General features: G+C 39.3%; 1 pseudogene; it reads right to left on the reverse strand.

Annotated features, from left to right (window-relative positions):
* Positions 1-414: 414 nt before the first annotated feature.
* Positions 415-1816, reverse strand: LOC133085558 (heterogeneous nuclear ribonucleoprotein A1-like; annotated as a pseudogene).
* Positions 1817-7998: the final 6182 nt, after the last annotated feature.

Raw genomic sequence — 7998 nt, forward strand, 5'->3', positions numbered from 1 at the left:
CACATGATAATGGATGATACACAAGCTTCATTCCCATCTATATCTGGTACCATAATCCAATTTAGATATATTGCATAGGATGTGCCAACAATCATTAATAATCAAAAAACTCCATGACTTTGCTTGGGTGACCCTTTTCACGGTGAACTCCAGGTCACAACGCAGTAACTGTCAGTTCAACTACACCAAGGTTTCGGAAGACAATAGCTTCTCCACCAAAGCAGGTTGTAAATAAATTTTGAATGGAACCTGGCATCACCCTGAAGGAATACTAACTTCACACTGTTGGGGTAGTTTACCAAAATGGCTTCAGAGTAGACTAACTTTACACAGCACATTTTAAAAAAAGACACATTTATTCAGCGTCATGATCAGACTATTACATTTAGCAATCAACAGCATGGGTGCAAAAAAAAAAAATCTACATTAAAACCCTTTGTTGGAATGCTTTACACTTTCCACAGAACAGAAACTAAAATAACCTGTTATACAATTAGTCACAAATACAGTCCTCGAGTTTTTTTGCCTATACACATGAGTATTGTCTAAAACATGTCTTCTTTGTAGCAGCTAGGCCCTGCCACCACTGTGCTTGGCTGAGTTCACAAATCTGTTGTAACCTGTAGCTTCCCTGTCACTTCTCTGGCTCTCCTCTCCTTCTAAGCTTTGTTTCCTGGCAGTAATCAAAACCTTCTGCCACTGCCATAGCTACTGCTGCTGCTGGAACCACCATAGCCACCTTGGTTTCGGGGTTTGGCAAAGTATTGGCCTCCACCACCATAGGGGCCAGAACTTCTGCCTCCAAAGTTTCCTCCTTTCATGGGTCCAAAATTTGAAGACTGATTGTTGTAACTGCCAAAATCATTGTAGCTTCCACCACCTCCAAAATTGCTTCCACTACCACCGCCAAAGCCGCCTCCGCCTCCTCCGTTGTTATAGCTGTCACTCCCACCATAGCCACTGCCCTGGTTTCCATAACCCTGTCCACCACTTCCATAGCCTCTGCTTCCTCCAGAGTAACCAGGGCCGCCTCCTCCATAACCACCATCATTACCAAATCCATTATAGCCATCCCCACTGCCACCATATCCACCACCACCACGGCTGCCACCAAAGCCACCTCGACCACTGAAGTTTCCTCCACGACCAAAGTTGTCATTCCCACCAAAACCACAACCACCACCAAAGTTTCCAGAACCACTTCGACCTCTTTGGCTGGATGAGGCACTAGCCATCTCTTGCTTAGATAGGGCTTTCCTTACTTCACAGTTGTGGCCATTCACAGTGTGGTATTTCTGAATGACAATCTTGTCTACAGAGTCATGGTCATCAAAGGTTACGAAAGCAAAGCCTCTCTTTTTGCCACTGCCTCGATCAGTCATGATTTCAATCACTTCAATTTTCCCATACTGTTCAAAATAATCTCTTAGATGATGTTCCTCAGTGTCTTCTTTAATGCCACCGACAAAAATCTTCTTCACAGTTAAGTGGGCACCAGGTCTTTGAGAATCTTCTCTTGAGACGGCCCTCTTTGGTTCCACCACTCTTCCATCCACCTTGTGTGGCCTTGCATTCATGGCCGCATCCACCTCCTCCACAGTGGCATATGTGACAAACCCGAAGCCTCTGGAGCGTTTGGTGTTTGGATCCCTCCTTACCACACAATCTGTGAGCGTTCCCCACTGCTCAAAATGGCTCCTCAGACTCTCATCAGTTGTTTCAAAGCTCAAACCTCCGATGAAGAGCTTCCGCAGCTGTTCGGGCTCTTTGGGTGACTCTGACTTAGACATGACGGCAGTGGAGGGGGGAGACGTCAACGATGTTTACTCGGCGGCGTCCACTGGCAGAAAGAACTATTTTTGTTTTTATTCTCATTACTCTGGGAGGTGGGTGGAAAAAGATCTTGCTGCAATTTATGTCAGAGTGTTCTGCCTATGTTTTCCTCTAAGAGTCAATCTTTAGCCAGACTTACCCATAAATTTAGTTCATTTTTTAAGGCCAGAATAATCTTGATACAACAACTGGCCAAGGCCATTTCAAGAAAGGAACATTAGAGGCCCAGCTCACTTATGACATTGATTTTTTTAAAAAATTCTAGACAAAGTCTAGCAAATCAAATATGGCAATGTGTGAAAAAGATTATATCAATACATCACAACCAAGCTGGAAATGCAAGAACTGCAAAGTTGGTTTAACATTCAAAAATCATTCAATGCAATCTGCTCCATTAATAAAATAAAGGAGATGAATCCTGTGACCATCTCAGTAGATGCAGAAAAAAGCAGTTCATAAAATGCAATACACATGATTAAAAAAAAAACTGGTAGCAAACTAGAAAAAGAAATTAACATCCTTCATCTGATAAAGAGCATCTACAAAAACATAAAATAACACTTAGGTCCTTCATCATCTGCTCTGGAGCCACTCTTCTTCGAATCTTCTCCATCTCAGTAAAATGACATCTCCATCCATCCAATTGCTAAAGCCAAATATCTGAAAGTTATTATTTAGGGTTCAGTCTCTCTGTCTCCTACCAACCTCATACCCAATCATAAATCAGTCTATTGATTCTACTTCCAAATATTTCCAGAGTTTTCCATCTCTTTCATTACCACTGTTTTCCATCTCTTTCATTACCACTCTGGGCTACTACCATCTCTCACCAGGATTATGACCATAGGCTTACAACTGGTCTCCCTGTTTTTATTCTTGCCCCCTCCAAACCATTATCCAAATCCACATAGCAAACAGAGTGATATTCTTAAAGCACCAATCAGATTACATCCCTGCCTGTTTAATAACTCCCTAAGGTTGTTGGGAAAAACATCCAAAATCCTTACCAAGGTCTACATGCCTCCATGCCTCATCCTAGCATCACTGTCCCCCTCACCCACTGTGTCACGCTGGCCTCTTTCAGTTCTTTGCATTTGCCAAGCTAGTCTCCGCTTCAGCATTGCACCCCCTACTTGCAGTGTTTGCTTCCTCACTTCTCACTGGGCAACCTGACCACCCTATGGTTTCCTTTCTTAGAACCCTATACTTTCCCTTCAGAATTCTTATCATAATTTGCAAGTCTATATTATTCTTTTACTTCTTAAATTTCTATCTTCTTCACTATACTATAAACTTCACAAAGGCAAGAATCATGACTGTTTTGTTCTCTTCTGTTTCATCTCTATCCTAGTGCCTAGTGCATAATAAGCATTCGATGAATCATTGTTGAAAAATGAACGAATGAATAAGTGAATGAATGAATTCTTCTTATATTCCAAGTATATTAAAAGTATGTGTAGTTTTTTCAGGAAATTCCTTCCAGCATGCATAGTTTGAGCCACCATTGTTAATAACTGACTGTAAGCAGTTTCAGGCATATAACCTTGAGCTTCCAGACAAACCTTGAAGCAAATGAACACTGTGTCTCACTTAGACCTCTGCAATTAATTCTAACTTCTAAAAAACCTTATCTACTGGCACTAGGGCTGGCTTTGCATGGATCTTACGGGAAGTTATTGCAAACAGGCATAAAAGCAACCAAAGGCAACATATCAAGTGTTAAAAGCTTTTATTCAGCTACAAATACAGTTTTCTAGCTGAGCAGACTTCAAAACCTTCATTTTCATGGTAAGCAAATAATGTTCCTAAAATAAAATATGTGCAGCCAGTGATATTTATTTACAAATGCCCTATGACTACCTTCTAAGAAATGCTAAATGATGGTAAAACTTCAAAAGACATCAGTGCAACCAACACCATCTTTCTGTTAAAAATATTTTCATCTTTATGTGATAACCCCAGGAATACAATCTTTATAATCTCGCAACTAATCACTAACTCCAGAGTGATGTAAAATTAATTTGGTTATGCCTTAGTACCTCATTTTTTTCTACCTGCAAAAGGTGGCAGCTAATGTTATGTGAAAATAGAATCTATAGAGACCCCGTGTTCCTAACACACTTTAATGATGGGGTCAACTCCCTCAGTATCCCAGAAAGAGAGGAAATAAAATTTTCATTTTTCTTCATAGGTTGAAAGACATGGTCAGACTTTGTACCATGATTGGAACCAGTTCTTTCTAGGATTAAGCCAAAATCAAAATCACCAGGTTGATCATATGTTCCAAAAAGGTAGTTAACTCAGTCTCATAGACAGGGGCAAAGGAAAGGCATCTCCCATTTGTATCCTTATTCGAAGGAAACAAGAAGAGTCCAAATTATCAAGCTGCAGACTTAAGGGCACTTAAGGGCTCTAGAAGCCACAGCAACTGGTGAGGGTAACAAGGGCTTTATATTCTCATGGTGATGAGTTCAAACCCCAGCTCCTTCACATGCAAATTGTATGTCCCTAGGCAAGTTACCAAACCTTACTCAGCTTCAATGTCTTCATCTATAGAAAAAGGATAACAATGCTGTCTCGTACAGAAAGTACATGGCACACAGTAGGAGTTCAAAAAATGGTAGTTATTCAGTGGAATAGATATTGGCCTTTCTATTCCTCCTTTGTTAAAAATAAATGAAGGAAAGGAGAATGGGAACTAGCAAAGGTATTCTTAAATACTAACATTCCTCCTGGGGATGTTCAATACTGCCAGAAAACCTAAAACCCCTCAAAAAAGGAATGTGAATTAGATATAAAATATAGCTGGTCCCCAGGAATTTGTTATCTCACATCCCCAAATTAACATTATCTAAGAAACCAAATGACATCAAATCTGTATTACATTGAGAATAACTTTCAGAACCCCATGGGTAAGAGACAGAAAGGAAGGGAGGAGGAGGCTGAGATGGAAATAAAATGGAGGGGAAGGGAAGACATGAAAGAAAGAGAAGAAAGAGAGAAACCAACCAGTTCCATCTGGATTAAAGTTCACTTATAATCAGAACAATAATGGGATTGTCTTCTCTTTTCTGCTGTGTTCCCTATGAAAGTCAAGACCGTAGCTGCTTTGTTCACTTCTGTATGCCAAGTAGCTAACACACTGCCTGGAACATAATAGGTATTTAATAAATAATTGTCGGATATACAAAAACATGAATGAATGAGTGCTGTGTATGTCTCCGGAGTCGTAAATATTCACCCTGCATCCAAGAACTTGAAAACAAAAAGGACGGATTTTATGCATTGACTCTGGGTATCTGGAACTGGAATTCCAGATATGAGTGTCCCTAGGTTTGCACCATCTCTCTAGCCCTGCAAAATGGCCTTTTCAAATAAAGATCTGAAGGTCCTGTGGGGTGGCCTCAATTTCAGCTCTCACTCTGCCAGTGTTCTCAGTCGCCTTATAATACAGTGTCTGGTGCTAGATATTAAAATGCAGAAAGAACTTTTTAGAGACTCTGAGTTGTACACACACAAAAAAAATCAAAGATAGAGCTGAGCAGTTAGAAATCCGTCAATACAGTGTCTTGCTCTCATTATTGAGAGATGCTTAATCTCATTATTCAGTTTTGGGAGAGAACAGGAGGCATGTAGTGAAATTCAATAGAGACATAATATATAGCTTTGAGTTAACAACAGAAATAACCAATTTCAAAATAAGTTTAACTGTCAATAATTATAACTATTTAATCAAAACACTGTAAAAATATTTTTTGGTATATTGCATATTAAAATTTTTTAATCTATTAAACACAGGTCAAATGCCCCATCAAATATAGAAAGGCTACAGAAATTTCACCTGGTTGATATAAACCACTTCATTTACATTTGGGGACTTTTTCTAGAACAATTCTTATAAACCCACTACTACCAAACACAGCTATGAGGATTAAATTTAATTGTGTATGTAAAAGCGTTTTGCAACATTATGTCTTTTTTTTTTCTCGGAAAGATATGAGACATTTTTGTTTCTTTCTCAGCCAGTTTGCGTGTAACATGTAATGAAATCACCTTCCATTTTTACCTGTCTCACTACTAGAGGCAAGATTTTTTTTCTTTCCTTCTTAAACTAATGAGATCGTGAAAAAAGCAATCTCATCCCATCAGAAGCCACCATATTTCAGAAATGAAGTGATTTATGGGCAGTAATTACATTACGAAAAGTTTATACATCATTTGGGTATTATTCAGGGGAAAAGTTATAGTGTGTTGTTGCTGTTATTAAACCCCAAAGACCCATTGATCAAGAATATAAAGATCAACCACTTGTTTTGTTAAGTAATTAACTTAACTCTTCCCCATAGCTCCCATTCAGGCTTAGAACAATCCTATTTCTCATTGGAATGAGAGTCCCAAGCAATGTAGTGAAAAGGGCTACTAAAAGGTGATGCCAATTAATTGCCAAAAGTAATTGTCATTTTGTAATCACATTATTATCTAATTTGTTGCCACTAGATCATTAAAGTACCAATTATGCATCTCTGCTCTAATGCATTAATTTAAAAAAGCAATCATGCATTTATTATCTTTATAATTCCTGAGATAATTATACAACAGGCTGAAGGTATATTTCTTCTGGGTTAGGAAATTAGTATGCCAGAACTGATTATTAGAGCTAAAACCAAATATCCTCAGCTTCTTTATTCAAAGTGCCGTAGGGACATTCTATAGAATGGAATTGTGAGGAAGTAATAGTTTGCCTCTGTAAAATAGTGCATTCTCTCTTCCTCCATTCTTTGCCAGTGGGGAGTCACATAGAAAGAAAACCTTGTTCAGGAATAAGAAAATGGTTTCCAGATTGGTTTATAGATTATGAGTTCTTGAATGGACATGTGGTCCAAGACAGGCTGTACTTCTCGGCTGTCCAATGAACCACTCTCATCTTGAGTAAGTCCCATCCTGCCAGAGGAGGGGTTAAAGCATCCCTATAGCATGGAGAAGGAAGCCGGGGCGGGGTGGGTGCGGGGGGGCGGAGGGGCATGTGAAGTGGCAGTCTGGAGACATTTTCAAGTTTGGCTTCATTATTGTTCTTAAAATTCCGTGAATTCCCAGGTCATAAGTCTCTTCCTTAACATAGATATAAAATCCATTCTGGAGATAAATAGAAATAAGTTATGGAGTCTCTATTTTGGATTATCTGTTCTCTCTATTTTTAATATAAATGGGTTTCAATCCAACTGAAGTGTCCTTTCTTATCAAAAAAAAAGTTATGGCACTGCATGTTTTTTGTCCACTCTTCTCCATATTTACCACATTTAAGACTGAAGTGGTCGTACTAAGTGCTCCCTGTAGCTACACATATGGCAGAAGGATTCCCCAGGATACTGCGGTGGCCATCCTCTTCTCTCAAAAAGGATTCTGTGCAAGCTGCTTCTCCAGCTGTCACAGCCCCACTGATACCCCTTTATTCATTCCCAACATTGTTCTAGCGCAGAGGTCAACAAACTACAGCCCAAAGACCAATCCAGCCCACCTCTTATTTCTGTAAATAAAGTTTTATAGGAATACAGCCAGGCCCACTGGTTTACATGTTGTCTCTACCTGCTTCACTCTACCACAGCAGAGGTGAGTAGTGACAACAGAGACTGCATGGCCCACAAAGCCTAAAATATTTGCTATCTGGCCCTTTCCAGAAAAAGTTTGCCAATCCCTATTCTAGTGGGATTTTTTCATCTTACTATTACAGACTCTCCTTCCTCTGAAATAAAGACCTTTATTCTTACATTGCTTAATGTTTTTCTTCTCTTCTCTCTGGACAATTCTTTCTAAATTACAGCATCTTCTTTAACTTCTGAAATTTAAATCTCTGTAACATTTCATCCACACACTCCCTGGCAGCTTTGAGAACACTTCCCCCAAGGATGCTCACAAAGGCGCTTGATAATGTCTACTTTTGATCTGTAGCCTAATAAGGAATCACTCTCCGAGTGGATCTAAAAATTTCATTCATTCCATCAAGAATAGACATTTGATGAAGGTCTTTGTTATGTGCTAGGCACTGATGCTAGATGCAAAATTCCATAAGACACAGTCTCTCCCTACCTAGAAACTCACAATCTGGCAGAGAAGACCTCATACACATCAGGGTATTATTGTTCTTGCAACTGTTGTTTGTTTTAACAC

This window comes from Eubalaena glacialis, chromosome 2 (assembly GCF_028564815.1).
Source record: "Eubalaena glacialis isolate mEubGla1 chromosome 2, mEubGla1.1.hap2.+ XY, whole genome shotgun sequence".
NCBI lineage: Eukaryota > Metazoa > Chordata > Mammalia > Artiodactyla > Balaenidae > Eubalaena > Eubalaena glacialis.